The following is a 25,094-nucleotide window of genomic DNA, read 5'->3' as shown; positions in this document are numbered from 1 at the left end:
TTTCATGTGCTACATTATGCCCATGTTATCCTTTGATATTGTTTTTGCTTTTGTTCAGTCCGACTCTTTGTGACCCTGTGGATTACAGCACGCCAGGCTTCCTTGTCCTTCACTATCTCCGGGAGTTTACTCAGACTCTTGTCCAATGAGTCGGTGATGTCATCCAACTATCTCATCTTCTGTCACCCACTTCTCCTCATGCCTTCAATCTTTCTCACCATCAGGGTCTTTTCCAATGAATAAGGTGTTTGCATCAAGTGGCCAAAGTATTGGAGCTTCAGCTTCAGTCCTTCCAATGAATTATCCTTTGACTCTATGCCAAATGCATCCTGTATCTAGTGCTCACCTTTACAACACTCTTCCCCTTGTTGTTGTTCAGTCGCTCAGTCATGTCTGACTCTGCCACCCTGTGGACTGCAATAGGCCAGGCTTCCCTGTCCTTCACCATCTCCCAGAACTCGCTTAAATTCATGTTCATTGAGTTGGCAATGTCATCCAACCATCTTGTCCTGTAGTTCTTCTCTTTTTGCATATCAGGAAGAAGGTCACAGAGCCACCAGACTGCCAGACTCAATTTCTGGATTATAGACAACAGCCTATGACTGTTTTTGAAACAGTGCAAGAGGAAGTGTTGCAGAAACCAGTAATCAAGAAACCAAGCACCAAACAAGGAGAGTTTGAGAATTCAGGTTTATTACTCTAGTGGGCCCAGAGGAGTTAACATTCAAAGCTCAGAGCCCCAAACAAAGGGGTTACAGAGTTTTTATAGACTGAAGATAGTGGGCAACACTAGCTGTTAATAGGCTGGTTAAAACTAAAGGGTTTCACGTGCAGGAACAGTGGTCAAGATGGGGAGGAGGGTGCCTGACCTTTACATGCGTAGGCATGATTAAGCAGGTTTGCAGGGGCCGGGCAAAGAGCAGGACAAGGGTGAGTGAGATAAGCTCTATTCCCTAGTATTGTAAGACCCCATTTTCTGAGCCTATGTAACCTACGTGATCCAGACTTTGCAAGGAGCAAGCTGAGTTACAGAGTCAGGAAGAGCAGGAGGTTATGTAAAATTTTAGCTTTTCCTCTTCAGGAGAAAATAAGATCCTAACACCTTTGTTTCTCATCACTGACCGTTGACTACAATCCCTCATCTGGGGCACAGTTCTTGAGGTTTGAGCCTACTGGTCCCCCTCTCTGCTGGTTGAGAATTAAAGCCACCTTTCTGTTTCCTCCGAATTCTGTCTTTGTATTTTTCATTCAGCTTGGGTGGGCAAAGAACGCCAAAATTTTGGCCAGTCACACTTTAACCTTTGCTTCTCAGTCACTGTTGTTCACTCACAGGATACTGTTTATACCTAATGGCCTGCCTCAGGTAACTCTGCCCCTCTGCCTGGATGTTAAGCCACCTGCTTTTGTTCAGGATTCTGTCCACCTGTGGACCACCACAGAAAGGAAGAAACTGACACATCCCCTCCCCGATTGACACATCCCCTCCTCCTCCTCTACTGGTACTAAGTGGTAAAGAACATGCCTGCCAATGCAGGAGACATAAGAGACACGAGTTTGATCCCTGGATCAGTAAGAGGCCCTGGAGAAGGGAATGACAACCCACTCTAGTATTCTTGCCTGGGAAATCCTATGGACAGAGGAACCTGGCTGGCTACAGTACACAGGGTCTCAAAGAGTCAGACACTGAAGTGACTTAGCACGCACACACCCCGAGGCTTGAGATTCTAGGAGATATTTGCAAGATTAAATTCACTTTGCTTGCTTCCTCACCAATCCCCCAACCCTGTTCAATAAAAGAACCTGATGTGCAGACCCCATAAAATGGCTATTTGGGGACATCATTCTGCCACATTCTCGGCTTTCCGAATAAAGTGTATTCCTTCCTCAACACCTGGTCTCCATACTTTGGATCTCTTGGATTTATTGGCCTGTGGTATAATGAGCAGAGCAAGCCTGGACTTGGTAACAAAATTGCTAGTAGTCGTGAAGCCGGCTTTCAAAGGCATGGAGTCCCTTCAGTTCAGTTCAGTTCAGTCACTCAGTCATGTCTGACTCTTTGCGACCCCATGAATTGCAGCACGCCAGGCCTCCCTGTCCATCACCAACTCCCGGAGTTCACTCAAAGTTACCTCCATCAAGTCAGGGATGCCATCCAGCCATCCTCTGTCTTCCCCTTCTCCTCCTGCCCCCAATCCCTCCCAGCATCAGAGTCTTTTCCAATGAGTCAACTCTTCACATGAGGTGGCCAAGGTACTGGAGTTTCAGCTTCAGCATCATTCCTTCCAAAGAAATCCCAGGGCTGATCTCCTTCAGAATGGACTGGTTGGATCTCCTTGCAGTCCAAGGGACTCTCAAGAGTCTTCTCCAACACCACAGTTCAAAAGCATCAATTCTTCGGCACTCAGCTTTCTTCAGAGTCCCTTACTGAGATGAAATAGCTGCCCTTGGTGTTTGAAGAAATGCAGCATGCTTATTTGGTGCAAAGTAACACCTGGTGTTGTTTTTACTTCATGAAATGACTGAAAAAATTCTCTAAAGTTACTGACATTAGCAATCTTGGTATTTACCAGGCACTGTGCAAAACGCTTCACTTGGATAATTACACTTAATCCTCACCACAAACTTGCAATCTCAATACTGAATATTTTCATTTTTTACAGAGGAATAAAATTATTAATTCTGTGCTTAGTCATTCAAATGTAACAGACAAGGCTACGATTATAACTCAGATCTGTGTGTCTCAAAAGCTTGCTTTCTCAATGACGTGCAGTGGGTCACACACATCTGTTTCTCTGTGTGCATGATTGCTAAGTCACTTCAGTTGTGCCTGGTTCTTTGCAACCCTGTGAGCCCGTCAGGCTCTCCTGTCCATGGGATTTCCCAGGCAAGAATGCTGGAGTGGGTTGCCATCCCCTTCTCCAGAGGATCTTCCTGACCTAGGGATTAAACTTGAGTCTCAGGCGCGTGACGTCGGGGGTGGGAGCTGGCCAGTGCTGAGGGGGCGCGGCGCGGAGGGGCGCGGAGCCCGGCCGCTCGGGGCCCAGAGAGCGCCGCGGCCGGGAGCCCGCTGGCCCCTGACAGCCCCCTCCCCCTGGCGGACGACGACGGCGACAGGGCGCCGGTAAAAATTAAAAAATAAATAAATAAATAAACTTGAGTCTCTTACATCTCCTGCATTGGCAGCTGGGTTCTTTACCACTAGCACCACCTGAGAAACCCCTGTTTCTCTGAACACTATTTAAATTTATTTTGGAACTCAGTCAGAGACTAGATAAACCTAATAATCTTGTTAGAAAACAGTAGGAACTCACCCCTCTGTTAAGCATTAAAATCTTACATATGGGATGCAGAAATACTACTTTCTATGCCTTAGTCACTTTATATGACTTGATTTTTTTTAATCTTAAATTTTTTTTTTTACTTCACTGAGCAATATGCAGGATGTTGGTTCTTAGTTCCCCAACCAGGGATGGAACCTGTGTCCCCTGTAGTGGAAGTGCAGAGTCTTAACCACTGAACCACCAGGGAAATCCCAGACTTAAACATTAAATCAACATTTAAATCCACCATCGTAGCCCCCCATTTGAAATGAGAAAACAAAGCGAGGATTGGGATTGTGAACAATTGCAGCCAACATGCCTCCTGTATGAGGTTTAATCTCTCCATGATTCTCTGTCCGTGATGCTATGTCCGTGTCTGCAGCCTCCAGGGCTGGGAGAGGAAAGAGTTACCAGGAGGAAGCAGTGAAGAGTGTCCTGCACATTCTCTTTTCCCCTGAAGTTCACATGGTCCTGATGACATCATCTGGGGGCTGCCCCTTGGTTTTCCTGGAGGGGCAGTATGTGGGTTGGGGGCCAGCAGGGGTTGACACATTAAGGTGCTCAGCCGGAGCACTGCTTCTATCCATTAAACTGAACCGGAAGTCACTCTCCTCTGTGTCTATTTTATTGTTTTTGGCAGATTTGAGCAAATTATTTCTGAAAAAGTTGAGTAGGTTGTGAACTTCATGCGTTTTTCCTGATCTATAAGCAAAGCAGTTCTGTTAGTGATTCAGTTGGGTAGGGGGAGTAGAGGGGATTTTTCTTTGCCTGGGAACCCTCCGGGTGGTCATCCTGCAGAATGGTGAGAAAGGATGTTTCTGACCTTGGCTAGTGAGTCTATGTGGCTGTTTAATCACTTTGACGCTATTAATTTAGGGAGTTGCCAAAGTCCATTTCATGTGTTTTCTACAGATTCCTTCCCCACAATCATATTCTATCCCCCCTATAAATGTACTAGAACTTGGGAAATGTTAAATACAAGGAAAGTTTCCATATTTCCCATTACTTCGACTTTGTTTTCTGTTATAATAGGTTATTATAAAGTAATAAAGTAATAGATAAGACATGTTCACTGAGGGTTTCCCAGGTGGTGCTAATGGTAAAGAACCTACCTGCCAAAGAAGGAGACATAAGAGACATGGCTTTGATCCCTGGGTTGGGAAGATCCCTTGGAGAAGGGAATGGCAACCCACTCCAGTATTCTTGCTTGGAGAATCTCATGGACAGGGAGCCTGGAGGGCTACAGTCCATGGGTTCACAACGAGTCAGACACAACTGAAGCAACTTAGTATGCACACATGCATGTTCATTGAAGCAAAAAGAATAATAAAGTCACCCCAATCCATTGAGTTTGTTAGACTCAATGGCAGAAGAGAGAGGAAGCATGACAATGTCTTTAAGATGTCTCTCTTCTCCTACCAAGCTATGCTGAATGTCTCTGGACCTTGTTCAGAAACTGCCTGGAGAACAGAAAACATGTTGCACTGTGTGAGTGAGGGAGGTTTTCCTTTTGCTTAATTTGGAAGCACTGCCTGCTGCAGTGGTCCCAAGCAGAACATCAAAATCAGAGGGCTGTGAAGCATGAGCTCCTCTCGCTAATTTATCATTGATTTGCACCTCGATCATTCTCTGACACTGAGCATCTGGTCTGGAGCTTATTGGGCCCAACACACCTCCCCAGAGCATCTCCAGCAGGAGCACAGCAGGTGGCCTCTGGACCAGCCCAAGGGAAGCCCAGTGCATCTCCTTCTATTAGCAGGTGCTGTCTGAACTACTGTTAGCCTGATGACTTAGAGAAAGAGAGAAAAAATCCAAAGTGATGATGCCATGAACCATATCTGCTGGCTGAGTCTCCTGAGACTTGTAACTTCACAACTTCTATTCAGAACATGAACGCAGAGTTAATTAGCCATTGTTGTGACTGATTCTGAAGCCCATGATTTTTCTTTTTATGCAACTGATGTGTTATCTAGGCTAATTTGCAGAAGTTTAATAACCAGAGGTTTCACACCAGCATGAAAAGTAAATCACATGTGATGAAAACTTATTAAAAACATCCAAATAATCAGTCTGCAAACTGCCACTCACTCCTAGTCACTGGAAGTCATCAAAAAAGAACCACCAAACAAAGGAATCCATTGAGAGCTTCAGCTAAAATTCCACCTTTAAAAAACAAAAAGGGCAATTTGCACATCTTGATTGGAATCAGAATTCTTGGAAACTCAGCCTAGGTAGAGATGCCAAGAAGGGCAAACTGCTTAAATCTCATCAGGCTGTTGGGGAGTGGGGAGAGTGAAGGCCGTCATGAGGTCAGCTCTGTCCCCCAAGGGAGCAAGGATACAGATGCTGCAGGCTCCAGGTGGGGCTTCTCCCAAAGGAAGCCTCTACCAGGCACATGCCCAATCCTTTCAGAGGAGCTATGAGAGGCAGTTAATGCCCCTACGTCTGCCACCTGCAGAAAACAGCACAGACTTTGTAAGGGCACTAATACCCAGCAGAGAGTTCCTGACATACAGTGTAAGAGAGTCATTACTACACTCTTTGCAGTTCACGCTGAGCAAAGGTTGATAAAGAGGCCAGTGTATAATAACCAGACATGGATTCCAGTTCCACAGGACAAAAGATGAGCCTGCCCTGCCAGGATCCACATGAGGCTCACAGAAGGACCAGGATGCAATGTCAGCGCTCACCTGTCCATGATGTTGGCACCCAGCACCTCCAAGCTCCTGATGAAGGTCAGGTGCCGTGTGTTCCAAAGAGAGGGAGCCACCCATTTGCACTGTGGTTGTGAAGAATGTAGTAGGGAGGTGAGGAAATGTCAGCAATCCTCTGGCAATCCATGGCCTGGAGTAACTAGGAGGTAGGGTTTCCCCAAAAGGAAAGGGAATCTGGCATTAAATTAGTTCTTATCACCGACTTAATGGAGGTGAGTTTGAGTAAATTCAAGCAGATGGTGAAGGACAGGGAAGCCTGGCATATTGTAGTCCATGGGATCGCAAAGAGTTGGACACGACTGAGCGACTGAGCAACAACAATGTACCAGAAGTGAAAGGCTCTTGGAGTATGATCCCTCATCAAACTCTCACCCCAGTCCTGAGAAGGAGCTTTATCATCTGCCTCTGACCACAGATAAGCTAAGGTTTTGTGAGGCTAAGCAACACTTCTATCACTCAGCTAAGAGTGGACAGGGCAGAACCCAAACCACAATGCCTCTGACCCCAGAGTCTAAGCCCCTCTACCACCCATCTGGAAAACCCTGATGAAGGTGTCCCATTACTCCTGAAGTACAACCCTGGTCATTTCATTCATGTCCAACACATGATAGTCAAGCTGCCAAGCAAAAAATAAAATAAAATAAGAACAGTCATCACCCTGCAATATCTATGGAGGAATAAAATCTACATTCAAGGACTTAGTTTATCAGCTCAAGATTAGATAAGATCAGGAAACTATATTTCACAAGTTAGGCACCAGGGCTTTAATTCAACTGCTAGGAACTCTTGGTCTTCTCAACTAATTTTTCCTGAATTATTACTCAAGAAGAAGAGATGGGCTGTGTGTTAGAGGCAAACTGCACAATTTAAAAAAAAAAAATTTATTTCTCCAACTCCTTTCTCCAAATGATATTTTCGAGTCTCTTAGTTTAGAAACTGGTATTAATTTTCACTTTTTTCCCTCCTCTTCCTCCCTAAGTCATTCCTATCACCAGATTGCAGATGGCTCTTAGTCACCACTTCTTTTTAGGTGTATTTTGTTACCTCTTTCAGCCCTCATCATTTTGCCTTTTTTTTTTTTTTTTAGATTTCTTTTTAATGTAGCCCCTTTTAAAAAACTTTATTGTATCTGTTACAATATTGCTTCTGCTTTATGTTTTTGTTCTTTGGTCAAAAATTATGTGGGGAAAAAAAAAATCATGTGGGATATTAGATCCCTGGCCAGGAATCAAACCCACAGCCCAGGGAAGTCACCATCCCAGATAAAAGTGATTAAATCCCTCTGATCATTTAAGGGATACTATCCATGTATTGCAACACTATGCATAGAGTTATTAACGGGAAAGTTAATAGAGATCAGCTCCTTCTTAGAGCAAAGAATAGGGGCCCTAAGAGTCGCCTCCCATCAGCAATCAGAATATGTAAAGACAGAGGAAAATATTTCCACTGGGTTATTTGGGAAGCTCCTTGACAGAGTGGCAACCTCCTTCAAAATGCCCCATGCACGCACTGCCGCACTCAGTGCCGCCAACCCTGCAGCAGCCCATCACTGACCCACACCTCCTCCAGAGACTCCTGGACACTCGTAGGCAAGTCTAGGTCAGTCTCTTGTGGGGTCACTACTCCTTTCTCCTGGGTCCTGGTGTGCACAAAATTTTGTTTGTGCCCTCCAGGAGTCTGTTTCCCCAGTCCTGTGCAAGTTCTATAATCAAATCCCACTGGCCTCCAAACTCAAACTCCCTGGGGGTTCTCAGTTCCTTTGCCAGATTCCCAGGTTATGAAATCTGTTGTGGGCCTAGAATTTTCTTAACAATGTGAGAATTTATTTGATATAATTGTTCTGCAGCTTGTGGGTCATCTGCTCAGCAGCTCTATGGTGCGATTAATGGTGACCTCCTCCAAGAGGGCTTATGCCACAAGTTATGTGACCCAGGTCTGCTGCATCCAGAGACCCTGTCCCTGTGCCAGGCCACTGCTGACCCGTACCTCTGCAGGAGATAACACTCAAACACTCAAAGGCAGGTCTGGCTCAGTCTCTGTGGGGTCTCTTGGTCCTGGTACAACCAAGGTTTTGTTTGAGCCCCCTGAGCATCTCTGGCGGGTATGGGGTTTGATTCTAAACATGATTTTGTCCCTCCTATCTTCTTGCAGGGGCTTCTCCTTTGCCCTTGGACATGGGGTGTCTTTTTTTGGCTGAATCCAACTTTCTCCTGTTGATGGTTGTTCAGCAGCAAGTTGTAATTTTGGAGTTCTTGCAGGAGAAGATGAGTGCACATCCTTCTACTCCACCATCTTGCCTTCACCATAGTTTGGTCTCAGGTCAAGCAACAGGGAGGGAACACAGCCCCTCCCATCAACAGAAAATTGGGTTAAAGATTTACTGAGCACAGCTCCACCCATCACAACAAGACCCAGTTTCCCCACAGTCAGTCTCTTCCATCAGGAAGCTTCCATAAGCCTCTTATCCTTATCCAACAGAGGGCAGACAGACTGAAAACCACAGTCACAGAAAGCTAATCAAACCGATCGCATGGACCACAGCCTTGTTTAACTCAATGAAACTATGAGCCATGCCATGTAAGGCCACCTAAGATTGACAGGTCATGCTGGAGAGTTCTGACAAAATGTGGTCCATTGGAGAAGGGAATGGCAAACCACTTCAGTATTCTTGCCTTGAGAACCCCATGAACAGTATGAAAAGCATAAAGATGTGACACTGAAAGATGAACTCCCCAGGTCTATAGATGCCCAAAGTACTACTGGAGAAGACTTGGGGAATAACTACATAAAGAATGAAGAGACAGAGCCAAAGTGAAAACAACACCCTGTTGTGGATGTGACTGCTGATGGAATAAAGTCCGATGCCACAAAGAACAATATTGCTTAAGAACCTGGAATGTTAGGTCCATGAATCAAGGTAAATTGGAAGTGGTCAAACAGGAGATGGCAAGAGTGAACATCAACATTTTAGGAATCAGTGAACTAAAATGGACTGGAATAGGTGAATTTAATTCAGATGATCATTATGTCTACTACTGAGGGCAAGAATCCCTTAAAAGAAATTAAGTAGGCCTCACAGTCAACAGGAGTCCAAAATGCCATACTTGGGTGGAATCTCAAAAAGAACAGAATGATCTCTGTTTCCAAGGCAAACCATTCAATATCATAGTAATCCAAGTCAATGCCCCAACCTGTAATGCTGAGGAAGCTGAAGTTGAATGGTTCTATGAAGACCTACAAGACCTCTAGAACTAACACCCAGAAAAGATGTCCTTTTCATTATAGGGGACTGGAATGTAAAAGTAGGAAGTCAAGAGATACCTGGAGTAACAGGCAAATTTGGCCTTGGAATACAAAATGAAGCAGGGCAAAGGCTAACAGAGTTTTGCCAAAAGAACACACTGGTCATAGCAAACATCCTCTTCCAACAACACAAGAGAAGACTCTACACATGGACATCACCAGATGGTCACTACTGAAATAAAATTGATTATATTATTTGAAGCCAAAGATAGAGAATCTCTAGACAGTTAGCAAAAACAAGATCAGGAGCTGACTGTGGCTCAGATCTTGAACTACTTATTGCCAAATTCAGACTTAAATCGAAGAAAGCAGGGAAAATCACTAGACCATTAAGGTATGATCTAAATCAAATCCTTTATGATTATATAGTGGAAGTGATGAATAGATTCAAGGGATTAGATCTAATAGAGTGCCTGAAGAACTATGGACAGAGGTTTGTGACACTGTACAGGAGGCAGTGATCAAGACCATCCCCAAGGAGAAGAAATGCAAAAAGGCAAAATGGTTGCCTGAGGAGGCCTTAGAAATAGCTGAGAAAAGAAGAGAAGTGAAAGGCAAAGGAGAAAAGGAAAGATCTACCCATTTGAATGCAGAGTTTCAAAGAATAGAAAGGACAAATAAGAAAGCCTTCCTCAGTGATCAATTTAAAGAAATAGAGGAAAAAAGTAGAATGGGAAAGACTAGAGATCTCTTCAAGAAAATTAGATATACCAAGGGAATATTTCATGCAAAGATAGGCAAATATAGAACAGAAATTGTATAGACCTAACAGAAGCAGAAGGAGAAGGTAATGGCAACCCACTTCAGTATTCGTGCCTGGAGAATCCCAGGGATGGTGGAGCCTGGTGGGCTGCTGTTTATGGGGTCACAGAGTTGGACATGACTGAAGCGACTTAGCAGCAATAGATGCAGAAGATAGTAAGAAGAGGTGACAAGAATACACAGAAGGAGTATATAAAAAAGAACTTCATGACTAAGGTAACCACGATGCTTTGCTCACTCACCTTGAGTGTAATGTGAAGTCAAGTGGGCTTAAGGGTCACTATGAAAAAAGCTAATGGAGGGGATGGAATCCAGTTGTCAAGTATGGATGTGAGAGTTGGACTATAAAGAAGTCTGAGTGCCGAAGAATTGATGCTTTTGAACTGTGCTGTTGTAGAAGACTCTTGAGAGTCCCTTGGAATGCAAGGAGATTCAAGCAATCCATCCTAAAGGAGATCAATCCTGAATATTCATTGGAAGGACTGATGTTGAAGCTGAAACTCCAATACTTTGGCCACCTGTTGTGAGGAACTGACTCATCGGAAAAGACCCTGATGCTGGGAAAGATTGAAGGCAGGAGGAGAAGGGGATGACAGGATGAGATGGTTGGATGGCATCACTGACTCAATGGACATGAGTTTGAGCAAACTCCAGGAGTTGATGATGGACAGGGAAGCCTTGTGTGCTGCAGTCCATGGGGTTGTGGAGATCAGACACGACTGAGCAACTGAACTGAACTGAATGAGAGAGTAGAGAATTTGGGTTGTAATACGAGTCATGAAAGAAGACATACTGTGGATATTTGGTGCAAGAGTATCTCATTGGAATGAAGTGACCTGAAGCCGGCCAGTCATGTCCGACTCTTTGTGATCCCATGGACTGTAGCTTCTCCATCCATGGGATCTTTCCAGGCAAGAATACTGGCATGGGTTGCCATTTCCTTCTCCAGGGTATCTTCCTGACCCAGGGATCGAACCCAGGTCTCCTGCATTGTAGGTAGACACTTTACCATCTGAGCCACCAGGGAAGTTCCACTGGAAGGAATACAAGTGAAAAAGCCTGAAGGCAGGAAAACCTTGGGAGGATTTAAGACAGAAAAGGACAAACACTTCTGACAGGTAATGACAAGCAGGAGGATGACATTCAAATTTTCATGAAGGTTGATGGAGGCGTGATATTGTGAACCTTTTCAGACCTTGCAAAGAAGTTGGTTTTGGTTCAACTTGTCATATAAAATTATAGTGGCCTGTCATTCTTCATTTACATTTTAAGAAGGTAATCCTTCTTCTTGTGTTGACAATGCGTTGGAGGAAGGCAAGCAGAGAGGAGCAGAAAGATTCTAGGATGCTATAAAGGAGAGCCAGGAGCCACATGATATTGGTCTGGACCACACAATTAGCACTTGAAATGTCAGAAGAAGTGGATGGATGACTGAACATTTTTCATGCAGAGCTGCTAGATATGAGACGTGCAGGAAAGAGAAGAAATAAGGATGACTGAAGTGTCGGCCAGGGCAACTGAATTTTTGGTATTAGCAGCTAACGGGAGAAAGGGTATCTGTGTGTGCAGGGCCGAGGGTAGGGCTGAAGTCAAGCAAAAGTGGGGAGTTCTTGTTGATTTCACTTTCCCTCCCTCCTCATTCCCCCAATTTATCCAGGACGAGTTCCAGTTGACACTGTTTCCAATACATATACACCCTGAGTCCTTCCACGTCGCCCCACTTCTGCGGCCACTTTTCACGTGATCATCATCTTCGCCTGAGCATCCGTTCTTTCCCTCCTACATTCCATATTCCGTTGTCCATGCACCACTCATGATCTTTTAAAAATGCAAATCTGATCCTATCACTTTGCTGTTTACAAATCTCCTAATGAATACTTATCAGATTCAGGGTAAATGTCAGACTCTGGCTCACGGAGGATCTGCAGGTCTGGTTCCACCGTTTCTTCACTCTCCAGCCACACCTCTCCCCACTTCACCCACTGCAATCTGGCACGAAAGTCTTCTTTTTGGTCCTCAGCCTCCCCAAAGAGCCCATGTGTAGAACCTTGGGAATAACCATTATCCCTCCTTGATCTCTTTGTAACTGAGTCCTTCCTGTCACTCAAATGCAGTTTAAATGTCACTCTTCAGAGAAATTTTGTCTGTCCCCTCTCCATCACATAACTCTATCGGCACTCTTACTGTTACTATAATTACAGGCATTATTCTTGTTAATTTGTTTGTTGTATATAAGCTGCCTCTCCCAAATGTAAATAAGGTCCATGGAAAGTGGCTCTGTTCACTTTGATCAAGTCAGACAGTGCCCAACACCTAGAAATTCAAATATTATTTAAACAGATTAATTCCCTAGTACCTCACACTTGGCATAAAGCAGATATTCAACAAAGGCTTTGAAGGTTTTGATTTTTTTAAATAAATGAATGCTGGAAGAAAGAGCCCAAAAGATACTCAAGAGTCATCCAAGTGTCTCATTTCTCTTCACTGTATCACTTGAGTAGGCAGTAATGAGTAATTTTCATAATCTTTGAATCAAAATACCGCTGTGACCACTGGCAGCTAGGTACTGTGAGATACCTAATATTTTCCTTCTGCTTTGGATGTAGAAGCATTGTCTCAGGATTTGCAACCTGATTTGTCATGTATTGTTAAAAATTGTCACTAAGTGCATCACCCTCCATGAATCACGGCCGTTTTTCCTGTTGGGCTCTGCATGGAGATTACTGCGCCTGCTTCATCAAAAGAAGATTAGACTTCTCTCCTCTTCATCTGTGGGGATTTCCTTCTCAAAGGCAGGGGTCTGATTAGAAAAACAGGAGCATATTTGCAGATAGGCTGCAGTATCTGTTTTATTGTAGAATTAAGAAGTAATTTAAATAGATATTCCTTTACTTGGCCATAGAAAGTGAAGAGTTAGTTCAGTCAGAATAACAAACCATTTATCAAATTGATTCTGCTGCACTCACACCCCAGTTGGTACATACAATTAACATGTTGCCAGAGTTTGGGTGGTGATGGAGGAGAAAGGAAAAGGTGGGTACTGAAAACATTGGCACCCAACTGGGATCCAAGCCCAAGAAAATAATCAAGTGGTCAGCAGTCTCAGGATAAACATGGTTTACTATGCTGGAGCACTGATTTATCTCAAAATTTTGGGGAAAACATTAGACACTTAAACTTACAAGTTAAGATCATCATTTTTAGTTGAAATAACACATTCTTGGGAATGCTTAAAAAGCAGAATGCATGTTCACAAAAATTTATGAGACATGAAATGAAACTGTAAAGGGAAGCCCATTAGCCTTAAGGGCTGTTAAGGTTATATAATCAGGGACCTGGGGGAGTCCATACTGCCATTCAGCTCCCACTGTTATAGAGATATCATCAGAAAGATTCTAGAAGCCCAATGATGAATAAGATCACCTCTCTACTGTCTTTGCCCCAACCCCCAACAGATGACCCATTGACCTCCCAATTGTGCTTTCCTCCTTTTGTTGGCAAACCCCAACTGACTCCTCCATGACCTGCTGCTCGTGGGCATTCCCTCAAGTAGATTTTGCCAGAAGGAACCCACTTAAGGTGCCCACCTCACATTCCACAAGCCTCTGAGACTCATCCACTCCACTAGCCTTTCTATCTGCTCCACCAGGAGGCAAACTCCAGTATTCTAGTGTCCAAGCTCCATCTCTGCATTCCTGGTACCACTGGGGCTCATTACATACCTGAAGAATTCATAGACTTACTTTTCTTAATGGATAGTTGTGCTGGACTTGATGGCAGAGTAGTGGACAAGAGTCACATGAAGCATAAGAAGAAACATAAAGTGGGTAGAAGTGAGGGTGTGTAGCGATGTGAGATGATTCTGGAGAGGTAAATAAAATAAGACCTGCAGAGCCCAGTAGGTCAAGCAAGGGATTTGGACTCAGAATAGATGCAATAAGGAGCCTTGAGTTTTTACAGAGGGCATTCATAAATTGGCATGTTATTACGCTTTCCATGTGATGGTTGAAGGACATTTTGAAAACTAGTTTTAAATCTTAAGTACATTTGGTCTAAAATAATCTTGAATGTGTAGAGTCTAAAACAAATGTGTAGACTCTAATTGCAAGCTGTTTGTATTATGTAATTAAATGGATATAGAATGCTAGAATAGGAAATGGTTTAATTATTTAAAATATTTCCTACCATTTAATTAAATTGTCTTTAAATTTAAATAAAAATTTGGCATCATTAAATAATTTGACATAAAAGATGTTCAATAACTATGCTCATATTCCCTTCTAATCTTAATATGTAATTCTTAATGCTTAACTTTTTCACATTTCCTTTAATTCAGATGTTTGAGGAAAATAAATTCAACTCTGCATACTTCAAATACAATTAATTTTACTTTTAGTCTTTTAGATTATGAATATCAATACAATAAAAACTGAATTTGTGTCACACAAAATTGGTGTGAAAATCTTGACTATGAAAGCATAGTAATTTTGTGTTCAGGTTATCACTTATCCAAACAATGTCCAAACAATCTACTAATAGAATACTTAGATGTAGGCAATGGTAGCTGATTTCCACTGTTTTACTATTTTGTTGACTTTCAGTTATGCAAAAAATGTAACTTTTTTTTCCAATGTTGTCATTTTAACAATATATCTGGAAATTTAGGATGATAGAACAAAATATAAACAGATCGTTCCCTTGATTTATGTAACTGCGGCGTGGTGTGCACCCCGTCAGTTCTGCAGTAGTGGTGACTGAGTCGTTGCTGACCTTCACAGAGCAGCACACTCAGTGCCCTTACCAAAACTGGTGAGTCCTTTTCCCTTGCCTTTCCACTTCAACTTTTATCCAAAACCCTGACCGTGATTTCTCAACCGAATCTCATCTGCCACCTTTCCCTAGGAGCTGAGCAACCCAAGGCAGGGTCTGGGTGGGTGGAGAGGAATTCAGAATCATACAGATGGAGCTACTGCAAAGTGGTCTTTAATTGATGGGCCCACCAGGGCTTCACCACAGATACTGTGTATCCCATCGAGCTCTTTTCTCTTCCTCCTGTGATGATTATTTCCACCCGCTGCTCCTCTCCAAAGTGAATGCCAAGGGGACAGAAGAATTCATTGACAAGAATAAGTATTTGCATTCTATCTCCACTCTTTATCTAACCTGGCTAAATAAATACCAGAGCTTCTAAGATCTTGAGATCCTTCACTTATGAAATAGAGGTAATAACATCTATCCTGCAAGGTTGCTGTAAGGATTAGAGGTAATAAATAGGAAGTGCCAGTCATGTTGAATGACTGGTAATAGAATTACCAGATTTCCCCTCTTAACTAACTCTCAAAGAAGACTCTTACTTCTCACTAACAACAACAAAAATAGGAGCCATGAAGCAAGACTGTTCTCATTTTCCCGTGTGGCCAGTTAGTAATTACTTTCTTTGTGCTCTTTTCTCTTCTGTTGCAGATTGTCCATAACCCTCATACAAATTTCATGCCCTTACTTTCTATGACTACATTTCCTCATCCAGTCCCAAGTTTACTATCTTTGCCTTTCACTGCCCATTTATTGATACTTATTGGCTTTTAAACTAGTTTATACAACACAAAACCTAACAATTTTCCCCAAAGGAACATATTGTGGTTCAGGTCTTCTGTTCCAAATTACATCTCTCTCCTTACATTCTTTATGCGGTTTTAGTGGTGAAGAATTTTACTAGGGTGTGCCCATGGAAGTGAACAGGTCAGACAGGTTCTACCTTGATTCTTTTGAAGTTTCTGGTTTCATCAGTCCAGGCCATTTTGTAAAGACTTTGCCCACACAGGTCTATCTAGTCAAAGTGGTGGTTTTTCCAGTAGTCATGTATGAATGTGAGAGTTGGACTATAAAGAAAGCTGAGCACCAAAGAATTGATGCTTTTGAACTGTGCTGTTAGAGAAGACTCTTGAGAGTCCCTTGGACTGCAAGGAGATCAAGCCAGTCAATCCTAAAAGACATTAGTTCTGAATGTTAATTGGAAGGACTGATGCTGAAGCTGAAGCTCCAATATTTTGGCCACCTGATGTGAAGAACTGATTCATTGGAAAAGATCATGATATTGGGAAAGATTGAAGGCAGGAGGAGAAGGGGATGACAGAGGATAAGATGGTTGGATGGCATCACTGACTAATGAGCTTGAGTAAAGTTGGTGAAGGACAGGGAGGCCTGGCATGCTGCAGTCCATGGGGTTGCAAAGAGTCAGACATGACTGAGTGACTGAACTGAACTGAACTGTCTCAGGTTGGGATTGCTGACCCATGCAGATAATGCAAACTCAAACTTCACACCCTGATGTGACAGTTCAAGAAGTCAATATATAATTGTCCATATTTCAACAACTATTAACTAGGCACCAACGATATATGAGACACTGCTCCCGGTGATGGTTATAGTAATGAACCAAAGAGGCAAATACCCTGCCTTCATGATGCTTAAACTTTCAGAGGGTATCAGCTCTCTTACTCTGGGGGCACAGGAAAAAAGTAACCTCTTATGACAGTCCTGGGTCATTTTCCTTACATATTTAAACTAGCAGCATCAAAAGAATCCTGGTTCTGTGCCAAAGTCAGCTCTATTTCCCCTTCTTGGGTCATGTCAAGGTGAGGAAACTCCCATCCCATGGAAACTCTGTCTCTATAGGATATACGTTTAGATCTATATGCCTCCCTCTTTCAGTACCTGTATTACCTTAAGCTGCTAGGGATTCAGCTTGAGTTCTCCAGCAGTCCTGGGCCCCAGTGTTTCTCTCACTTTTGAGCTAAGCAATTTATTGAAGTCATTTTTATTGTTTACTACATTTTAGGGTGTGCACAGAGCCTGAAAATAAAGGGTTTTTTTTATATACTAAAGATGCCCTAGATGATGTTTTTCAGATTTTATGGGCACAATTCTTTAAGGAACAGCATTTGATTCCACTCGGTCCACCAAGTTACTGATGGTACATTAGGAATTTAGGCAGTATTCAAGTATGAGTTGGAGAAGGCAATAGCACCCCACTCCAATACTCTTTTTTTTTTTTTAATATAAATTTATAAATCCCATGGAAGGAGGAGCCTGGTAGGCTGCAGTCCATGGGGTCGCTAAGAGTCAGACACAACTGAGCTTCACTTTCACTTTTCACTTTCATGCACTGGAGAGGGAAATGGCAACCCACCCCATTGTTCTTGCCTGGAGAATCCCAGTGACAGGGGAGCCTGGTGGTCTGCCATCTATGGGGTCTCACAGAGTCAGACACGACTGAAGCTACTTAGCAGCAGCAGCAGCAAGTATGAGTACCATCTCCAGCTTCTCACTTCTCTTTTTAACGTATTCTTACTATGGAGCAATAGGAAAGGAATGAGTCACAGCCCTGTCCTGATGCGGACATAGTGCTCTACACGATCTAAGGAACCAATGCTCTCTTTTTCTCTTTCAGGATCTGTGTTCTCTGAGCCCAGACTTCCACAGTGGCTCAGAGGGTAAAGAATCAGCATGCAATGCAGGAAACCTGGGTTCAATCCCTGGGTTGCAAAGATCCCCTGGAGGGGGAAATGGTGACCCACTTATGTATTCTTGCCTGGAGAATTCCATGGGCAGAAGATCCTGGTGGGCTGCAGCTTATGGTGTCATAAGGAGCTGGACATGACTAAAAGACTAACACTTTCCTCTCTGCTTGCTAACCAACCTCGGAACCTCATTCTCTGAGCCCATTCATTGTATCTCCTCTATTTTATTCCAGGGTTTTGCCTCCACCACTTAAGCACTGGTGGGGTATAAGACTTGGTCCTCAAGCCTCTTTGTTTCCAGCTCTTCACTAGATGAACAGCATCTGTTCTATGCACTTGGCATCTCTTCCTCCATCCTTGGTTTCAGTTGTCTTCCTCACATAGGAATTCTTTTCTTCCTCCTCCGTAGCTGCTGGTGAAACTGTTAACCTAAGTGCTTTGCTCTGCATGACAACAGGAGAGGAAGAGTGAGCTAATCTGGCCCATTTTGTAGCAATTCTAAAATCTCAGGTTTCACTGCTGTGCAGTAAACCACCCAAAGCTCAGAGTCTTGAAATCACCTTAATTTATATTCATTTATGTGTTTTAGATTGAGGGCAGCAGAATAAGGGGGCAACAGAGGATGAGATGTTTGGATGGCATCATTGACTCAATGAACATGAGTTTGAACAAACTCCAGGAGATAGTGAAGGACAGGGAAGCCTGGCATGCTGCAGTCCATGGGGTCCCCCAAAGAACCTGTCATGACTGAGCAACTGGACAACCAATGCGTTCCACGAATTCATAGCGTAGGTCTTTTCCTCTAACAGATGTAATCTGGTGTTGGTAGGTGTTCCCTCTGAAATTCCTTGTTGTCACTGTTGTTCAGTTGCTAAGTCATGTCCGACTCTTTGTGCCCCCAAGAACTGTAGCACCACCAGGCTTCTCTGTCCATCACTATCTCCCTGAGTTTGCTCAAACTCGTGTCCTTTGAGTCAATGATGCCATCCAACCATCTCATCCTCTGTCATCCCGTTCTCCTCTTTAGAAATAAAATTCCTTAGGTCTGTCCAATTCTCAGTCCCCTTCTCCTGTAGTTAATTTACATCCCTCATAAATTCTCATGGCAGCAGACTCCTTGCATTCACTGCTACCCATCCAAATGCTGTTCACACTGTTGTCATGGTGATATTCCCAAAGCACACATTTGATCATGTCCCTTGCAGTACAGAATCCTGCAAAGTCTCCCCTTAGACTTCGGAGTGAAGTCCACTATTATGATGTTGCAAGAAGAAATCTGCAATCTGCTCAACCCTTTTATCTTTTCCAGCCTCACCCCTTACCACAGTGCCCCTTGTTTCCTCTGGGCTTCACCCATATAGAAAGTGCTTCAATTTACTAAATGCATTACACTTTCTTTAGAAAGAGTTTTGTGACTTCTGACTGGCTTCCCTTTTTTAATTTGTTTGTTTCATCTGACCCCCACCCCCCAATGCCTCCACACACACTGAGACCACTATAATGCTTACTTCCGGAGGGTTTTGGTAAGGTCGAGGCAGCAAGTGAGACAAACATTATAAGATGAATATTAATACAATATAAAAATGCACCTACCCCTTGACTCAAAAATTATACTTCTAGTCACCAAATAGAAAAAGTACTCAGATTTGCTCCAAAATTATTTCATTGCAATAACTTTTGCTCTGATGCACAGCAAAAATTAAAAACAGGGAAAACAGAGGGAAAGATGACTGGGTGGTATCACCAACTTGATGGACATGATTTTGAGCAAGCCCTGGGAGTTGGCAATGGACAGGGAAGCCCAGCATGCTGCAATCCATGGGGTCACAAAGAGTTGGACATGACCGAGCAACTGAACTGACTGATATGCCTTCCGACAAGAAACTGATAAAAACATTTTGTACATTTATGCAATCAAATATGATACTAGGCCCCTGCTAGTTCCATATGTAATATCACTGAGAAAAATCATATTATTAAAGAATATGAAGAAACAGGGACACTAATCACCTGGGAACATTGCACATAAGAGACTGTTAATTTTCCAGTTGATTGGAATTTATTATTTATTATCAGAGAAATGTATATGTCACTTCTGGAACATAAAGGTAGAAATGAGTTTAAATGTGCCAACAAGCAAATCTTAACTTCTATGTTAGAATTAGAAAACATTCATCTTATAATAAAATTGTCCATTTTCTTCCTTTACTATTTCTGGTTTAATTTTTTGTCTGCATTTTGCCACTCAAATGCATGAAAGATCTATAAAATACAATCAGCTATGTTTGAGGAGTCATTTTCATGCTAAACTTTTGTCCTTAATCACAAGAAAATGGCTTTTGGTCTAAAATTTCTCTAGCAACCTTCAAGCCAGCAATAAATGTTATTTGGAAAACTTATGGAAAAAAAACTTAACTCCTTTCAGTTATTAATATTTAAACCAATGTGGTTTTTTAGGCACTGAAAGAAAAATAATAACATTTAAAGCCTTCTGTCTCTATTGATTAAAATCTGAAAATGTTTTCATTGAATTTTTCTCACATTAGCTTGATTGCACTTTGAATTTTTAAAAATGTTTTCTCTATTTGTACCTATATCCAGGTGAGTAAAAGTGAGTAGCAGCAATGAAATAATGATTTCCTTTGTGACTTCTTTGTGTGATCAATTTCCATGTGGATTCATGCAGATAATTAAGTCTCTTCATGGAACCAGTGTGTGTGCTTAGTTGCTCAGTCATGTCTGACTCTTTGCAACCCCACCAGGCTCCTCTGTCCATGGGGATTCTCCAGGAAAGAATACTGGAGTGGGTTGCCATGCCCTCCTCCAGGGGATCATCCTCCCAACCCAGGAATCAAACCGGGGTCTCCCACATCACAAGCAGATTTTCACCAGATCATTGTTTAATTCTTTCCTTACATGAACACATTTCTTTATGTCTGTTTTTAACAACAGCGGCAAATCAATATGGCATTTCTTATATATTTATATTATCCTGTGTCTCTCTCATCTGTTCTTTGACTTCAGAAGTCATTTTTTTCTCTTAAAATGGTGAAGCTTGGCATGGGAGTATTTTATAGGATGTGTGTGTGTGTGTGTGTGTGTGAGAGAGAGAGAGAGAGCATGCTCAGTCCCATCCAACTCTCCGTGACCCAGGGACCGTAGCCTGCCAGGCTCCTCTGTCCATGAGAATTTCTCGGCAAGAATACTGGAACGGGTTGCTGTTTCCTCCTCCAGGAGATCTTCCTAACACAGGTTTTGAACTTGCATCACCTGTGCCTCCTGCATTGACAGGTGAATTACTTACCAATAAGCCACCTGAGAAGACTTTTTTTTATAGAATACTATTTATCAAAACATTTCCTTTCACTTTCCTAATTTTGGCCTGTTGATCCCATGCCCTGAGATACTCGATTGCACCGTTTCCTAGGCCTTTGAAGAATCTGCCATATAAACTGAGCAAACTGAGGTTTCCAGGCTTTCTCTACACCACTCTAGAGTACATACGCTATCCTCAAAATCACAGCACCACCTGGAGGCCTCAGGTGACCCGAGTCTGTCTTCAGCATCTCCTTCCAGATTCTAAACCCCACAGCTATTGCGGCCTCTCCCGTGTTTTGTTGTTGTTCAGTTGCTCAGTTGTGTCAAACTCTCTGTGACCCCACGGACTGCAGGACGCCAGACTGCACTTTCCTTCATTGTCTCCTGGTGTTTGCTCAAACTCATGTCCACTGAGTCAGTGATGTGATCCAACCATCTAGTCCTCTGTCAACCCCTTCTTCTCCTGCCCTCAATCTTTCCCAGCATCAGGGTCTTTTCCAGTGAGTCAGTTCTTCATATCAGGTGGCCAAAGTATTGGAGCTTCAGCATCAGTCTTTCCAATGAATATTCAGGACCAATCTCCTTTAGGTTTGACTGGTTGGATCTCCTTGCAGTCCAAGGGACTCTCAAGAGTCTTCTCCAGAACCAATTCAAAAGCACCAATTTTTCAGTGCTCAGCCTTCTTTATGGTCCGAAGCTCGCATCCTTACATGACTGCTGGAAAAACCATAGCTTTGACTAGAAGTACCTTTGATGGCAAAGTAATATCTCTGCTTTTTAATATGCTGTCTAGGTTCATCATAGCTTTTCTTCCAAGGAGCAACTGTCATTTAATTTCATGGCTGCAGTCACTATCTGCAGTGATTTTGGAGCCCAAGATAATAAAATCTGTCATGGTTTCCTTTGCTTCTCCATCTATTTGCCATGAAGTGATGGGACTGGATGTCATGATCTTCGTTTTTTGAATGTTGAGTTTTAAGCCAGCTTTTTCACTCTCTATGTTTTGTATCTTAAAAAAAAAAAAAAAAGGAAACTAGTTTTATTGGTGATTTCTGGAAGGAAAGGATTTAGTTCTTACAGCTTGAATTCCATCTTCAAATTTATCCTAGAAGTTGTGTGCAATCTTTAAATACAAGTGCAATATAATTCTCCTTTGAAAGTGGTTCTGGGAAGCTGAGATGGGCTAAAGAAATCTAACTATGAAATTCAGGATTTATTTCTTATTATCTTGGGTAGAAAACATCCCGAACTTTTCAGAACTTCAGCTAATGGACAGAACAGTATTTTAAATAATAACAGAGTGAACATATCCCAAAGCAGCAGTATTAAGGCCTCTAATCTCCCATAGTATTGAAATGTTAAAGGACCATTTAATACCTTACATACTAAGATGCAGAGTTAACACTTTACTTGTAAAATATATGAATAATTTAAGAGATTTATCTAATGCTTCTGTGTGAGGCAGATAATCATCGATAACTTCCCAACTCTAAGGTGTTTGTTCTAAACTATGAACTAGAGGAACATTTGAAGCAAGTTTTATAATCCATTTTTTATTATCCAATTAAACTTATCTTAAAAGTACAATTAGAAATTCATGAGAAAGGAATCAGAACTCATTAAAGAGTAATGCTGATATCAAATTTCTAATTTATGGACTTTCAAACTTTTAGCCTTCTGCCCTTTGTATTGATTAAAATGCTTATTCTTTTCTAATCTACATGGACAAACTATTGAACTCTAATTTGTCATTGCTAAGTGCATTTGAAAATCCTACATGTTCTTTGTTCATGTAAAGAGGAAAGCCATACTAAATGACACTCAGATTTGAGGTTTTGTATGAAATATACCTGTACATAACTATGATTATCTCTACATCTATAATTAATGATTTCCTTGGACTTATACTCCTAACAATATGGCAAATTGAATACTTCACAATTAGATTTTGAATGAATTGAAAAAAATACACTAATTTTTTCTTCCAGCTTTATTAAGATATAAATGATATATAGTACTGTATAAGTTTAAAGTATACAGCCCAATGATTTGACTTACATGCATGTTGAAATGATGATCACGATAGTTTAGTGAACATTTACCATCTCATATAGATATAAAATTAAAAGAAAAAGAAACAAATGTTTTCCTTGCAATGAGGACATTTAGGATTGACTCAACAAATTTCATATATAACATATAGCAGTGTTAACTACATTAATCATTTTTATCTAATAATTGGAAGTTCATGCCTTATGACCACACTCATCCACCTAGGAAGACTCAAAACTGGTGTGGCTTTAGCTGGTGGCTGAAATCATCTGGGGGCATTTTGACTTACATGGTTGGTGGGTAATACTGGCTATCAACTTGTACTCAAATTGGGCTGACAGAACAATTCCATATGACATCTACACATGTGGTTTTATCTGTGCACCCCAGAATATGAGAGGACATATTTGGGTTCCTCAAGTTGTGGTGGGTTGGCTCTGAGAGCTAGTGTTCTGAAGAAGTGTGCCTTTGTTATGACCTCGCCTTGGAAGTTAGCCAGCATCACATCTACTATTCTCTGTTGGATGAGACAGTCACAAAGATCCAGCCAACTTCAAAAGGATGGAGCATACATACATCCCACTACCAGACGAGCTGAATGTCAAGGTCACATCATAGGAGAACATTTTGCACCACCTTTAGAAAATACCCTGGGTCACAAGAGATGAAAATCCATGGAGGAGATTAGAAAAGTCTCACATGTGAATAATCAGGATACCAGGAAGAAAGAAAACAACATCAGAGAAGCAATTTTCAAACAGAAAATGGCTGAGAATTTTTCACAAGGATAGACCACATCAATCTACCAGGAATCACAGCCTCTACCAATAATCTGTGACATAATTAATGGGGATTGCTTAAAAATGATTTTTAACAGAAAATGTATGTTTTCATACTATGGTAAAAAATACAAACAAAAGGAAAAATGGAGAACATTCTTAGGACAAAAAGAGAATAGAAGAATGATTTAATGAAATAATATAAGGAATGGCTACTCAGGCGCAAAAATAAAAGACAGAAAACTATGTCCCCAGAGTGCTAGGGAAAATAGATCTCATCCTAAAAGTGTATATGGAGCAACATCACTTCATTAATGAAGGTCATTTTATTTCAGGTCATCAAAAACTGAAAAATTTCACCATCAGTCAATCTTCACTGAAGAACTTTAAAGGACATATATTTTTGGTAATTTTTCAGATTTGTTGAGGTATAATTAACACATAGGAATTGTATATATTTAAGACATACAGCCCTTCCCTGGTAGCTCAGTTGGTAAAGAATCTACCTGTTATTCAGGAGAACCTGGTTCAGTACCTGGATCAGGAAGGTCCACTGGAGAAGGGATAGGCTACCCACTCCAGTGTTCTTGGGCTTTCCTGGTGGCTCAGCTGGGAAAGAATCCACCTGCAATGTGGGAGACCTGGGTTCGATTCCTGGGTTGGGAAGATCCCCTGGAGAAGGGAACGGTTACCCACTCCAATATTCTGGCCTGGAGAACTCCATGGACTGTACAGTCAGACATGACTAAGCAACTTTCACTAAAGACATACAACCTGATTTTTGGTATATGTATAAGTGAGAAATGATCAACACAATCAAGCTAACGAACAGATCCATCACCTCAGTAAGTTTTTATTTTTTTTCTTATCAATTTATTTTCACCATTTCTCAAATCATAATTTGCTTTTATTTGGGCCTAGTTCTATTATGACTTTTTAACATTAGGACACTTTTTAGAGCAGTATAAAATTCAAGGTAAAACTAGGGGAAAGGACAGAGATTCCCCAAATATACCCATCCTCACATACTCATAACCACCCCCTCCCATTATCAACATCCTCTCCAGCATAAAACATTTGTTACAGCTAATGAAACTATGTTGACACATCATAATTGCCCAGTGCTCATGTTTTACTCTCTTGTTTGCATTCTATAGGTTTGAGCAAATTTATGATATGTATCCATCATTATAATATTGCACAAAATATTTTCTCTGACCTAAACGTCCTCTGTGCTCTTCTTATCTGTACCTCATCTCCAACCCTTAAACTCTGCATCCATTGATCTCATGACTGTCTCCATAGTTTTGACCTTTCCAGAATTTC

Source organism: Bison bison, unplaced genomic scaffold (assembly GCF_000754665.1).
Source record: "Bison bison bison isolate TAMUID 2011002044 unplaced genomic scaffold, Bison_UMD1.0 scf7180017864250, whole genome shotgun sequence".
Classification (NCBI taxonomy): Eukaryota; Metazoa; Chordata; class Mammalia; order Artiodactyla; family Bovidae; genus Bison; species Bison bison.
The sequence above is the reverse complement of the archived record's forward strand: the minus strand, read 5'-3'. Positions refer to the sequence as shown.